Below are 17,022 nucleotides of genomic sequence, written 5' to 3'. Positions count from 1 at the left end.
GAACGAATTGTTTCGCCTTGCTTCCTCCATAACAGCGTCTCGTAACTCTTTGATAATCAGATCAGCATGGTGATCAATTGTTACGTAAATCACTAGTCTGTCTGGTGTGCTTTCGAAATTATCTTTTTCCAAAAGAGCGAAAAAGCTGTGAATATCCTTGATCATTTGCAAATCAGAGTGATAAGTCGGGCGTCCGGTGGAAAGATCCATATGCTTTCGGATAAGAGTCATTAGTGCTCATTGGTTTCGTGAGAACGGAAGTGCAGATCCGGCTAAGGCGTTGTAAACCTTAGAGTAAATGATCTTCTGATCTCGACAGAATCTTGTCTCAAGAATAGTGCAAACCACTGAATTGTGCTCTCGTTGCCTTTCTTCGTGATAGATATGATTGTGAAGAGAATTGATAAAGTCTTGAACTCGCTCTTCTAGGATTTCAACATCATTGTCTTCTCTTCGGAGATAAAGGTGGTGTTCTTCTCTGATAGCCATGATTCGTTATGTTAAGCGTAGTGAAAAATCAATGGTTGATTTTCGGATGGCTTCGAGAATGTCCTCAAATTCATCGGTATCATTGATGACGGTTATCATGTCTGCGTGTGTGGATATAACTGGAATTCGATCTGAAGAAGAGTCCGGCTCCCCTTGATCTAGTTCGGTTGGAGAGTGTCAATTATTCAGAATGTCTTCATGTTGCTCTTCCTCGTCATCATCGGTGTATTGTTCTTCTGAGGATGCGTCTGATGAACGGGTTTCTTCAGTATTATGATTCTCCACTTTGATACTTGCAGGATCAATTTCTATATCCTTAACCTCAGCCTTGTCGGTCTTCTTCTTGAAGCGAATGATTAAACTGTGATCTTTCGTCTCAAGCCTCATTATTTCTTCATGACGCTCAATGCTTGGATCGGGTATTGTCGCAGTTTATTTTACGTCTTTCATTCCCTTTTCTTCCTCCTCTTCCTCTATTTCTTCGCTGGATCCTCTTCTTCCATTTCTGGGTCATCTACAGACTGTGATTCGACACCCATCTCGATATCATCGGCTGGTGGTGAAAACTCATCATCAGAAGTGATCCGTCTGGTGGAAATAGCAAACATCTCTACCTGTCCAGAAAGAATGATTGGTCGGTCAATTTTGAAGGTAACACTCTCCCCATGCGATCGTAAGATCAAGGTTTGATTGTACACATCAATGACAGCCCTAACCGTATTCATGAAAGCTCTTCCTAGCACTACTGGGTGTGTAGGTCCTCCTTAATATCCATTACTACAAAATCCGTAGGATACAAGAATTTATCGACTTTCACCAAGACGTTCTCAACTATGCCCTTAGGATATCCAATTGTGTGATCGGCAAGTTGGATTGTCATTTTGGTTGGTGACAAGTCTCCTAACTCTAATCTCTTGTAGAGAGAGTAGGGGATTAGGTTGATACTTGCTCCTAAATCTGCTAGCGCATGAATGGTTCCAGATTGGTAGATTGAACACGGGAAAACGAATCGGCCCGTATCTCCTAGCTTTGGTGGTAGAGAGTTCCTGAGTAATGCAGAGCATTCTTCACTCAGTGGAATTTTGTTAGAGTCTAGTATCCTCTCCTTTGTAGAAAGAAGCCTTCGGATGTATCTCTTCTGGTTGGGAACTTTGGACATAGTTTCCAGGAATCTTTCATCAAGTTTGAAGGAATCAAGCTTGGATGGTTCTTCTTGTAGCCTTCCAGGATAAGGTACGCGAAATGGAGTTTCAGGGGTCAGCTTCTGAGTATATGTCGATTTGTTCTTGAGCCTAGCTGACCTTCTCTGTGGTTCTTCCTCTGGGATTATGGAATCCATTTGCTTTGCTTCTTCTATGTGGGGATTTTGGATATTATTACTTGGCAATCTTCCCTGCGGTCGGGTTTCAAGGTGTTGTGATAACTGTCCGAGCTGCGTTTCCAAACTTTTGAGCAGAGCCAATTGATTTCTCATTAGTATCTCCGTCTGATCTTGTCTGGCTGCAGTTCTCTGATTTAGCTATTGTTGTCCTTGAATGAACTGAGTCAATTGATCATCAGGTCCGAGAGTGGGATTAGTTGCTTTTGTAATCTTGGTGGTAGGGGAATTTTCCTCAACTGGGGGACCAGTGAGTGGAAGTGGTTGATCGTTGGTCAATTGAGATTGTTAGGCGGATAAGGTATTGGACCAGTGAGCGATAGCGGAAAGGTTGATTGCTTCGCTGAAATTGATTAACCCTAGGAGGTTGATTGAATCCGGGATTTGGTGGACGAGATGGGTATTGGACGTAACAGACTGAACCGTCAGGGTTTTCGTACTCAACTTGATATTCTTCAGTGGGTTGCAGGTTGGTACAATTAACACAAGCCTGAGCTTGGTTAACCTGCTGTGGCTGCGTCTTCAATTCTCCGAGTTGTTTAGCAAGAGATTCCATCTTATCCGTGAGGGATTTGATGGCCTCCGTTTGATTGTTAAGTGCATAGAGTGGGGCAGATGATGAAGTTGTTTCACCACTGTTCCAGTCACGATGATGCATTGTCATGTTCTCGAGCAATTCCCATGCTTCGTCTGCGGTTTGGTTCATCAGATTCCCTTGAGCTGCTGCATCGATCGTCTTCCTATGATTTATCGTAAGACCATTGTAGAAGGTACAGATTTGGACTGACCGTTCTAGCTGGTGATTAGGGCATTTCTTCAGTAGGGTTTTGAATCGCTCCCATGCAGTGTAAAGAGATTCATCGTAACTTTGTTTGAAGTTAATGATGTCATTCTTCAGTTTGGTTTGTTTAGAAGGAGGGAAATATTTGGTCAGGAATTTAGTAGCCATCTCCGTTCATGGCGTGATGGAATCTTTTTCCAGTCCTTCAAACCAAGTTTGAGCATGATGAGTGAGAGAATAGGGGAACAAGTATAGCCGGACTATACCTTGTCCTATCCCTGGCTGTTTGTAGGAGTTCGAAAGAGATATGAATTTATCAAGATGAGAATTAGGATCATCGTTCGGTAATCCATCAAACTGACAGCTATTCTGGATGAGCTGCATGATGTGATGTTTTAACTCGAACGAGTGTCCTTGAATCTCTGGAAATCTGATTGGTCCTCCTCGACCTTCAATCGAGGGTTTGGTGTTTTCTGCTAAAGTAACACGTAACGCCATTTTATTTCTGATTCGTTCTTCCTTGCATGCTTTAGAGATTATTGCGTCTGGATCAGGTACGAATAACAACGGCCCTGGTCTAGATCGGGTTTGGGTCATACACTAGGTATGCCTTTTTGTTTTTAATTTTTCGCAAATAAACTAAGATAATCTAAAGTAAGCTAAACTAGTCTAAGGTAATCTAATTCTAAGGTAATCTAATTTTATCTAGTTTGATCTAAGGTAGTCTAAAGTAATCTAAGGTAATCTAATTTAATTAACTAACTATCCTACGGTGGAATATGTTTTTGGTTCTGGCTACTGATTCCCTGGTATTTCAGTAACAGAGCTCCGCACGAACTATTCAACAAACCAAGTGGCCAGGCCAACTACGGAGAGGCATGATCCTTTTGGTCCCAATATAATTGGCGACTGTTCGGAAAATCCAACAACCAAGTCCGTATATAATTGTCTTTCTTAGACACCACTAAATGCTTGTGAATAAGTTTGATAGAGAGCAGTATTGCCTGATACCAGTTCCCCGGCAGTGGCGCCAAAAACTTAGTACTCTCCCGTGATATGGCCGAAACGGACGGTTTTTATTTGCGCGGTGTCGTCGGGCCGCGGCTCGCCAAGATCAGCCACTCGTGTGTGAAGACTCGGAAATTTCCGATCAAATTTAAAATTGAATCTTTATTCGATTCGACATGATAAGCAAAGTCTGTTATCAGGAATCTCAAAAATTGTTGAACTATTTCAAACATTCATTTGACCTTTGACTACTTCCGACGATTCACGAACAATTGTTTGTATATATATATATATATATATATATATATATATATATATATATATATATATATATATATATATATATATATATATATATATATATATATATATATATATATATAAATGTATGTATTGAAAATAATAAAAGATAATTGAATCATTAGAATTAAATATGTAAAATAATATATACAAGATAAAAAAAATTATTTTTAAAATAAATCTATGAATAGATATATATGATTTCTGTAATAATTATTATCATATGGATATAATATATATATATATATATATATATATATATATATATATATATATATATATATATAAATACTATATGCTTAAATTTATTTCTATGATGAGAGAATATTATAAGTAAATAAATATATATATACAATACTTATATATATATAAGACAATTACATTTTCATATTTAATATGCATACACTTATTATATAAAGTATTTATAATAAATATACAACACATGCTATCATAAAATATATATTGTATAATCTTAACATGTTAAATGTAATTACAAGTTAAAAGATAGTTATTATGTTGCCATTATTAATTTTATTATTATCATTAAAATAAATATCAATAGTAAAATCAGTATTATTAATATTATTATTTTAATATATAATATATTGATATAAAATTTGAAACATGTAATCGTTATATCTTTATTCTTATTAGATATTATTATTACCAATATCATTAAGAATCATTACTATTAAATTTATTATTTTTATTATTAAGATATAACTTATTATCATAATATATTATTATTATTACTAAAAATCATTTTTTATTATTAATATCATTTATAAGACTATTATTACCATTTTAATTATTATGATGAAAAGTTATTATTAAGTATCATTTGTATTATTATTATTATTATTAGTATCCATATTTAAAATTAATAATATTAATAGATTATATTAATAAATTTATATTATTAATTTATATTACAGAATAACAAATATATATATATATATATATATATATATATATATAAATCTAAATACAAAAAATTACAAAATTCAGTTTCAAATCAATTTTAATCTGAAGTTGATTGGTTATCTGTTTCAAACTTGTACGAATTACAATATAACCAAAAGAGTAAATCCAAATTCTGTTAACAGCAGACATCGTCCTTTATTTTTTTATATTTTTATTGCGTATGAATGATTTATCCTGTCAAATCTCCATTGTATTAAAGCTCAATTAATTTTAGTGTTAAGGGATTCCAGTCGATCATACATCAACAACAACATTACAAATATTTTTACAGCTTTTAATTTTGTTGATTTTAATAAAAAGAATGAAGAACACAGGAAGTACCCTGTTCTTGTTTTCGTTTTTACATTTGATCAAATTCGAATCCTATCCCAAAAAGTAATAATGCAGTCCCATTAGGATTCATTTACTCAATCTTTATGCAAAAATTGAAGTTCCAGTTCCTTTTAACAAATTCTAGTTTTTGAGTCAAAGGTTAAAATTCAATAGTCAAAGAAATTGGTTCATCGTAAAATTCGAGTTGGTTGTAACAATTCTGTTGAAAATAACGATTCAAATAGGTTTTAGGAATGATATATATTCTTTTTCATGTTGTAATTTTAAACTAAAAATGTCTGAAAACTCCAATCAAAGTTTGAGTTCATCATCGTCATGTTCCTCCTGTTACAGCAGATTTTTTTTTTCCCTTTTTGTTTTGATTAATCACAATTATCACCTGTAAACGTTTATGTTTCATTTAAAAATCCTAAAACTAGGTAATTAACTCATTGGTGGGTTGGTTTTTGTGTCTGGTCGATTTGGAATTAGAATGAGGAAGATGAAAGAGGGAAATAGACGTAAATGGGTTAACAAGATATAGGTCCTGTTATAATCAGAAAAACAGCAATGGTCGAGTGGTTTAGAGCGTTTTCGGGTGAGTGGTCACGGGTTCGAACCCAGGCTGCGTCAAAATTTTTTGAGAGGCTTACACAATGAGGTAGTCATTTTAATTTATCATTTTACTATTATTATTATTATTATTATTATTATTATTATTATTATTATTATTATCATTATTATTATTATTATTAATAATATGTTTATGATTGTTATTGTTATTATTATCATATTTATTAGAATTAGTACCATTATTATTATTGTTACAAATATTAATAATATGATTATTATTATCGTTAATATAATTATAACTATCATCATTATTATTATTTGTATTATCATTAAATAATCATTAGTATTACCATTATTATTATTATTATTATGATATAAAAACTTGATATGATGATAAAAATTAAATCTGATATGTTAAATCGCAAAAGTATAGTCAATATAAGATTAAGTTTATGATTATAATGAAAAATTGATATATTAAAATGATTATGAAAAATTTTGGTTATTATATGCGATCACTAAAAATTATAAAATAATAAAGTAATGAAAATGATGATATTATGTTTATAAAAAATAAATTTTCATAAATGATAATCATATGTACTATTAATTTGAATTTTATTAAAATCATTATTTTTATTAAAAATATCATTATTAATAAAAATATCATTTTTATTATCATTATTTTATTATTACTATTACTAGAGTTATAAATATAAGATTTTGGATATAAATTTTATTATGAAAACGATTAAGTTAAAATTTAAACGAATTATTAACTTTCCTACTACTACCACTGTTATTATTATAAAATTTATTATTTTCAATATTATTATTTAATCTAATGATTATTAGTATTAATATCAATAATTTAGTACTTTAATGATACCTAAATAAAAATATTTTTTTTCATATATCATAATTATATTTATATTATTATTTTAATATAACACACACACACACACACACACACACACACACACACACACACACACACACACACATATATATATATATATATATATATATATATATATATATATATATATATAATAATTGAAATAACAAATATACTACTACATTAAATAAGTAAAATAGCATAAAATTAATATATATAAACTGGTTTAATTTTCTATTTCATGTTCCGTATATGTATTAATATATATAAATGATATAGGTTCGTGAATTCGAGGTCAACCCTGCATTGTTCAGTTTCGTCATATGTATTTTTACTATAAAATACAGTATCGTGAGTTTCATTTGCTCCCTTTTTGAATGCTTTTGCAATATATATTTTTGGGATTGAGAATACATGCACTGCTTTTATAATTTTTTTTTATGAAATAGACACAAGTAATCAAAACTATATTCTATGGTTGGATTATCGAATCGAATGTCACCCTTTTTAGTCTGGTAATCTAAGAATTAGAGAACAGAAACCCTAATTGACGCGAATCCTAAAGATTGATCTATTGGGCCTAACAAACCTCATCCAGGTTACGGATGCTTTAGTACTTCGATTTTATCATGTCCGATGAGGGTCCCGGAATGATGGGGATATTCTAGACTCGTTTTGTGAATGTCGATTACCAGGTGTTCACCATATGAATGATTTTTATCTCTATGCAGTTTATGCGAAATGCTTGATATGAGATGGAATTTTAATTCGCGGGTTACGCGTGTTATTATGTACTCGGGTTACGTGTACAATTGAATATCTGAAATCGTGTGGTCTATTAAAATGATGGAAATGAATGTTTATGATAAACTAATGAACTCACCAACCTTTTGGTTGACACTTGAAGGTATGTTTATTCTCAGGTATTGAAGAAACCATCCGCTGTGCATTTGCTCATTTTAGAGATATTACTTGGAGTCATTCATGACATATTTCAAAAGACGTTGCATTCGAGTCGTTGAGTTCATCAAGATTATTATTAAGTCAATTATAGTTGAATATATTATGAAATGGTATGCATGTCGTCAACTTTCGATGTAATGAAAGTTTGTCTTTTAAAAACGAATGCAATGTTTGTAAAATGTATCATATAGAGGTCAAGTGCCTCGCGATGTAACCAAATGTAATGTATTCGTCCAGATGGATTACGACGGGTCATGAAAGTTGGTATCAGAGCAGTGGTCTTAGCGAACCAGGTCTGTATTAGTGTGTCTAACTGATAAGTCGTTAGGATGCATTAGTGAGTCTGGACTTCGACCGTGTCTGCATGTCAAAAGTTTTGCTTATCATTTCGTGTCGAAAATTACCTGCTTATCATTCTTAGTCTAGACACATCTTACTGCATTGATTGCATGAATAGTGTATAGACAAAATTCATATCTTAGCGTATCTGCTAATTCATATCGTAGCGTATCTGTTACTGTAAACTTTGCCTGACATATTTCGTAAATTCCTCCGTAATCCACGGGATCTTCTGTACTACAGATAAGTATTCTATGTAGTTAGAATATCATCTGACATCCGAAAATAATATCATATCGAAAACCCTTTACCTAACCGTACAAGATGGAACTCGCAACTAGTTCAAATTCTTCGGAATCCGACAGCTATTCTGACATGGACGTTCACCTAAGCTCTGAAAGCAGCATCACCAGAATGAATCAATCAAACATCCATCCCCAAATTCATCTGATGGGTTCGTAGTCTCCTCAATCATTGGAGACAAGAAGAGGGTGATCCTTTCCACCCACCAACCAAATTGCCCTTTTGACGAAGAACCCGAAGCACTTACCGGCGAACCAGTCCGAAACACCATTTTCACCCTCATTTCCCGAATATCTTGCCACGATTATATTCTATCCACAATTCTAAACCTTATTCATCCGCTCGTTCCGACCGCCAATCATCCCGGAATAATAGAAGAAGTCAACGAACTTCGCGCTCGAGTAATTAATTTGGAAAACATGGTGCAAAACGTACCAGCTTCAGCAACATCTCCGACACCAACAGTACCACCAACAACCCAAGTTTCAACATCACACGTCTCAACATCACACGTCTCAACATCACAATCCATACCTCGAACTTAATCATCGTTTTATGTATCGTTCTACATCAATTATCTTCGTTCTTCATGGCGATTATGTAATCTCTAAAGTCTTAGAGATTATTTATTCTAGCTCAAACCGAAAAGCAAATGAGATTAATACCATATTAACTCATTAAATCCATGATTACATCTGAAGAAAATATATACCTAAGTATATTTTCATTAAAGATTGTAATTAAAAATTCTTTCGTACAAACTGTTAATGGTGAAAATATTTTAACAGGTAGGTAATACCCGAGGAATATTTAGATTTCACATTAATAAGTTACACTGTACATTCTTCGAATCTGATTCAACAGTCATTTACTATCCTATTTACATCCACAGATATACGTATCCGTTCACCGCAGAATAACCATTTTCATTCAATTTCATATTTGGATTTTGACCTATCAGAATCCAACAAGTGGCATAATGAAGAAAACATTGGACAAAAATAAAATTTGTTAGAAACAAACAAATTAACTATGAAGAATTTTGTTAAGAAACCACGCTAACAAAATCCTAGCTAACTGTTCCTAGCTAACTGATAATTCCTTATTACATTTTAATTATCGCAATTTATTTATCGCAATTTAATTATCGCAATTTTTTTATCGCAATTTAAATTCTCGCAATTTTATTTATTGTCATTTAATTTCTGTTATTTATTTTACGCACTTTATTTATCGTCATTTAAATACAGTTATTTACGCACTTTAAATATCGGGACACGTATACAAGGTTTTGACATATCATGTCGACGCATCTATATATATTATTTGGAATAACCATAGACACTCTATATGCAGTAATGCTTGAGTTAACCATACAGGGTTGAGGTTAATTCTAAATAATATATATACTTTGAGTTGTGATCGAGTCTGAGACATGTATATAACGGGTCACGACACGTAATAATTAATTCGAATATTATATATTAAACTATATATGAATTGTTGAACTACTAATTGTAGACTCCTAACTATGGACTAATGACATTGGACAATTAAAATAAATTAAAATATTGATTATAACATATAAAACTAAACATTTCTTCAAGTTTGCCACTTGATTTCATCTTAACCCTCATTTGTATCTTGACGATTACAATCCGCGTTCAAACCTTTCATGATTCTTGAAAACACCTCAACCGAGAGTATGAACCAACCGCACTTCATCTACGGAAGAAAAGATTGATGCATATAGTTATGCACCTGAAAATGCTCGGAACCCGAGTAAACGTTTAATACGCATCCGTGCTAGCTCCTTTGGCGTTGTTATTACCAAAAATCACTTTGCAATTCCTTTCCAAATTAGCCAATTTTGTCATAGCTCCAGTAAATCAACATTGACCTTTCGTTCGAATAAACTCTATTATAACCTTGATATATAAGTTGCCTTTCGTCAACGTTACCGGAGAACCGCTTATATTCCACCACATTAACAGAAAACTTACCAACAACTTTGTTGATCTTTGACTTTCAGAAAAATTATTACATTCATTGAAACTTTTTCATTTACTCGTCCGCACCTTGTAACGAGAATTGCCATATCAATTACTGAGAATCAGCAATCAGTATTCTAAAATCTCACAACATGTCTACATCAACAGTTATGTATACATATAAAGTTTATCTCTTAGAATTATGACCTTCCATTCTGAAACTCTGAAAAGCACCCAGTCTGCGAATCGATACTCCAAATTTTGAAAATTTCTGATGAAGCAGCAAAAACTGTAAACGACCATAACAGTCGAAAGTTTGATGATAAATCATGGAGTGTTGGAAACGCTCAATAGAAAATTTAGTACCAAAAACCGGATTATACGAAATTATGAAGGAGACTGTGGAAAAATCACAAGGACTAAACTTGTACATAAAGAATCCTGATGATTCTGATTCTGATGGAATCTTTAGCGAATACCCTACTTCTTAATTGCTTTAAATCATTGTGAATGAACTTCTTCATTACAATTTGATTCTAAAATTCTAAGATATTACCGTATCCTCTATTATAAATATACTCGATATTTCTGAAGATAATTTCATAACTATTCTTATCCGAAATCATTTATCTCTTCGCGATATCAATGTTACATTAGAAAGGAAACTGTTTTCGTTTCTAAATTTTGAAAAATTCGAATTAAAATATGAATGTTATTGAAGTAATGCTGGAAATTGAAGCATGAGTTAGTATAATATAATGACACTTGATCAACGTGATTATATTACAGTAAGTCATGCTGAGTTTCTAATGAAACGTGATGATTCACAGATCATAACGTCATCATGTGCCATGTTACACGACTCTTACATTCTACCTCATCTCCAAACATATTAAGAACATATCTTCTTAACAGTTCTATCTTTTCTCTTGAATTTTGGTAATTTGACAAGTCAGATTGTGTTATTACCATTTCTTTCTTAGAACATTAACTCTGTTCATTTTGAAATTCGTATCTACGAATTTTGGACCATTATTCGCTTGACTTAAAGTCGGTAAAAGAAAATAGAAGGATGGAACTCCAAAATATAAAGAAAATGAAGAGGATTGATTTATAGTGAAATATCCGACAGAGCAAACAAAACAGATTATCACATTTAATCAAAGAGGATTCTAATTTCCTTAATTACCGAAGAATCAAATCTTATATAGATTTAGATAATTTTCTCTAAATCCCTTGAATTCCGAAAATCAACCATGACTACGTCAAAAGTTAAGACGAATCTCTATTTCTTTATCTCAAACTTTTGCGATAGTTTCGCTTATACTCTTCGAGTAATCGAATTATCTTATCCATATTACTCAACAGTAATAAAACTCTATTAATCAGCTCATATTTGTCAGGAAAACATTCTTACTGTTAGCCATGATGATCTCGATCAAATTTCGGGGACGAAATTTCTTTAACGGGTAGGTACTGTGACGACCCAGAAATTTCCGATCAAATTTAAACTTGAATCTTTATTCGATTCGACATGATAAGCAAAGTCTGTTATCAGGAATCTAAAAAATTGTTGAACTGTTTCAAACATTCATTTGACCTTTGACTACTTCCGACGATTCACGAACAATTGTTTGTAAATATATATATATATATATATATATATATATATATATATATATATATATATATATATATATATATATATATATATATATATTTATATATATATATATATATATATATATATATATATATATATTTATATATATATATATAAATGTATGTATTGAAAATAACAAAAGATAATTGAATCATTAGAATTAAATATGTAAAATAATATATACAAGATAAAAAAAATTATTTTTAAAATAAATCTATGAATAGATATATATGATTTCTGTAATAATTATTATCAGAGATATATATATATATATATATATATATATATATATATATATATATATATATATATATATATATATATATATATATATACTATATGCTTAAATTTATTTCTATGATGAGAGAATATTATAAGTAAATAAATATATATATACAATACTTATATATATATATAAGACAATTACATTTTCATATTTAATATGCATACACTTATTATATAAAGTATTTATAATAAATATACAACACATGCTATCATAAAATATATATTGTATAATCTTAACATGTTAAATGTAATTACAAGTTAAAAGATAGTTATTATGTTGCCATTATTACTTTTATAATTATCATTAAAATAAATATCAATAGTAAAATCAGTATTATTAATATTATTATTTTAATATATAATATATTGATATAAAATTTGAAACATGTAATCGTTATATCTTTATTCTTAATTAATTAAAAAGTGTAATTATTCCTTTTTTAATATCGACTTTCCTTATATAATTTTGGGAATAATATTATTCATGGCAGGTCTGAGTTATAAAAAGGTAATTATATTATTTATGGTATGCTTAAACGTAGCCCTTAGGGCTACGTTTATCATTTTCCTTAAAAATATGTGTTATTATGCCTTTGAGATTTGTTGATGATATAAGTTGAAATGATCTTAGTTAATTTTACTTTACCTAAAGTAACTGCTTTATACATATACATATTGACATTGATTTTGAGAAGTGGATAATTGTAGGATTTGGTGTGGTAGTAGTGTTGGGGGCTGTCTTAAGAGCCTAAAAGAATTTTATTACATGGGGATCATGCTTTTGCAAGGCATGGTATATACAAACCATCAAGTGACATTTGCTGATGCTTATATCAATGTTAATTCCCATAATTATCGATTTAAAGGTTAGTAAAATTTAGTTTTAAAAAGCTTTGGTTATGTCACTTAACTATCTGATACAGAGTTGGGATTATATTGACACTTTGTGAGTTGCATTACATTTTTTTTTTTTTTTTTTTTTGAGGTTGAGTTCATTTTTTTGCATTGGGCTTGCTGGTGATTTTGTATATAGTTCACAAAAAAATGATTAATGTTAAGTGTTAAGGTTTCATCTCACCTTCGGATCACTAATTGCAGACTTTCAAATATTATGGTGTTCGACGAATGGAGGAAAAGGTCATATGGTTCATAGTATAGCAAAGTTAAGTAGTCTACTTAATGTATATAATGGTGTATTGGGGTGTTGGTTTTGGTTGGCTTTTTAGGACTAATGTTTCATGTATAATAATAAAAGATTCTCCACTTCTGGTGGTTATGGATGTTGTACAGTTGAGGCAGTTTGCCACTTTTAATATAACATAGCTTTTCAAACAAATAAAAAGTTTGTGTTAGGTCACTAGTATCGGCACCCGCCGTTGAACCGCCCTTGGAGCCGCCCTTCAAGGGCGCCGATACCAGCAATTCAGTGATGCTCTGCCCTTCAACGACCGTGCTTGATTTTGCTTGGCAACGACAATATGAATCACGGATTGGTCTTGGTTTGCAACGGCTATTTTCTAGTTCAACAGATAGATTTTTCATTTATATATATTCACCCACGATATAATCAGTTTTTCATATAGAATTGTAGTAGTTGAATTGTATATTAGCTACTAAGTATGAACTTAACGGGTAGGTACTACCCGAATTTAAACTTATAAAACGCTAATATGAAGAAAAAGCTTTTATAAATGAGTTCATATTATGCTACGAAATACTATTAACTACTCTTAATATTCTGTATGATTAACTTGTTCCATTTGACTATTTTGAAGGAAATGGCACCGACTACTCGACACACCGTAAATATGAATGAAGAGGAATTCCGTACTTTTCTAGCTTCAAACATAGCCGCAGTACAGGATGCGCTACATACCAACAATAACCTTGGATCTAGCAGTACAGGAAATCGTGTAGGATGCACCTACAAAGAATTCACTGCCTGCAAACCTTTGGAATTTGATGGAACCGAAGGACCGATCGGATTGAAACGGTGGACCGAGAAGGTCGAATCGGTGTTTGCCATAAGTAAGTGTACTGAAGAGGACAAAGTAAAGTACGCTACGCATACCTTCACAGGTTCTGCGTTAACATGGTGGAATACCTATCTAGAGCAAGTGGGACAAGATGATGCGTACGCACTACCGTGGTCAGCATTCAAGCACTTGATGAACGAGAAGTACCGTCCCAGAATCGAGGTCAATAAGCTCAAGACAGAACTTAGAGGGTTACGAACCCAAGGATTTGATATTACCACGTACGAAAGACGATTCACAGAATTGTGCCTATTGTGTCCGGGAGCGTTCGAAGATGAGGAAGAGAAGATCGACGCATTTGTGAAAGGATTACCGGAAAGAATCCAAGAAGATAGAAGTTCACACGAGCCCGCCTCCATACAACAGGCATGTAGAATGGCTCACAAACTAGTGAACCAAATTGAAGAAAGAATTAAAGAACAGACTGCTGAAGAGGCCAATGTGAAGCAAGTCAAAAGAAAGTGGGAGGAAAACGGTGATAAGAATCACCAATACAACAACAACAGCAATTACAACAATAATCGCAACAATTATCCCAACAATCGCAACATCAATTGCAACTACAACAAACAGCCCAACAACAACAACCACAACAACAACAACAACAACAACAACAACAACAGCAGCAACTACAACAATCATCCCAACAACAATAATAACCGCAACAACAACAACAATCAGAAGCAGCTATGCCAAAGGTGTGAAAAGTATCACTCGGGGTTCTGCACCAAATTTTGCAACAAGTGTAAAAGAAATGGTCATAGCGCGGCAAAGTATGAGGTCTACGGACCAGGGGTTAATAGAACGAAAGGAACAAATGGTGTCGGAACGAGTAATGGCAGAGCAAGTAGTGTCGGAGCAAGTTATGCCAATGTAGTTTGTTATAAATGTGGAAAACCGGGCCACATCATTAGAAATTGCCCGAACCAGGAGAACACGAATGGACAAGGTCACGGAAGAGTTTTCAATATTAATGCGGCAGAGGCACAGGAAGACCCGGAGCTTGTTACGGGTACGTTTCTTATTGACAATAAATCGGCTTACGTTTTATTTGATTCGCGTGCGGATAGAAGCTATATGAGTAGAGATTTTTGTGCTAAATTAAGTTGTCCATTGACGCCTTTGAATAATAAATTTTTACTCGAATTAGCAAATGGTAAATTAATTTCAGCAGATAATATATGTCGGAATCGAGAAATTAAACTGGTTAGCGAAACATTTAAGATTGATTTGATACCAGTAGAGTTAGGGAGTTTTGATGTGATAATCGGTATGGACTGGTTGAAAGAAGTGAAAGCAGAGATCGTTTGTTACAAAAATGCAATTCGCATTATACGAGAAAAAGTAAAACCCTTAATGGTGTACAGAGAAAAGGGCAACACGAAGCTACATCTTATTAGTAATTTGAAGGCACAAAAACTAATAAGAAAAGGTTGCTATGCTGTTCTAGCACACGTAGAGAAAGTACAAACTAAAGAAAAGAGCATCAATGATGTTCCCGTCGCAAAAAAATTTCCCGATGTATTTTTGAAAGAATTACCGGGATTACCCCCACATCGATCCGTTGAATTTCAAATAGATCTTGTACCAGGAGCTGCACCAATAGCTCGTGCTCCTTACAGACTCGCACCCAGCGAGATGAAAGAACTGCAAAGCCAATTACAAGAACTTTTAAAGCATGGTTTCATTCGACCAAGCACATCACCGTGGGGAGCTCCTGTTTTATTTGTCAAGAAGAAAGATGGTACATTCAGGTTGTGTATCGACTACCGAAAGTTGAACAAACTTACCATTAAGAACCACTACCCACTACCGAGAATCGACGACTTATTTGATCAACTACAAGGCTCGTCTGTTTATCCAAAGATTGACTTACGTTCTGGGTATCATCAAATGCGGGTGAAAGAAGATGATATTCCAAAGACTGCTTTCACAACACGTTACGGTCATTACGAGTTTATGGTCATGCCGTTTGGTTTAACTAATGCACCAGCTGTGTTCATAGACCTTATGAACCGAGTGTGTGGACCATACCTTGACAAGTTTGTCATTGTTTTCATTGATGACATACTTATTTACTCAAAGAATGACCAAGAACACGGTGAACATTTGAGAAAGGTGTTAGAACATGGGCTCATCTTCGAACGTGTCTAACATGCAATATCCCCAATATCATCAACTAAATAATTGGGCCGTCAATCCATTTTCCATACCTCATTACTGTAGTGACCCGAACTTTTCCATGTTTATATATATTAATTGAGATTGATATTTACATGATTAAATGTTTCCAACATGTTAAGCAATCAAACTTGTTAAGACTTGATTAATTGAAATATGTTTCATATAGACAATTGACCACCCAAGTTGACCGGCGATTCACGAACGTTAAATCTTGTAAAAACGACATGACGATATATATATGGATATACATATGGTTAACATGAGATTATGATAAGTAAGTATCTCCATAAGTATATTAACAATGAGTTATATACATATAAACAAGACTACTAACTTAAGGATTTCGAAACGAGACATATATGTAACGATTATCGTTGTAACGACATTTAAATGTATATATATCATATTAAGATATATTAATATATTATAATATCATGATAATATAATAATTTAACATCTCATTAGATATAATAAACAATGGGTTAACAACATTAATTGAGATCGTTAACTTAAAGGTTTTAAAACAACACTTATA

The sequence above is a fragment of the Rutidosis leptorrhynchoides genome, chromosome 7 (genome assembly GCF_046630445.1).
Source record: "Rutidosis leptorrhynchoides isolate AG116_Rl617_1_P2 chromosome 7, CSIRO_AGI_Rlap_v1, whole genome shotgun sequence".
NCBI classification, from domain to species: Eukaryota; Viridiplantae; Streptophyta; class Magnoliopsida; order Asterales; family Asteraceae; genus Rutidosis; species Rutidosis leptorrhynchoides.
This window is presented reverse-complemented; position numbering follows the sequence as displayed.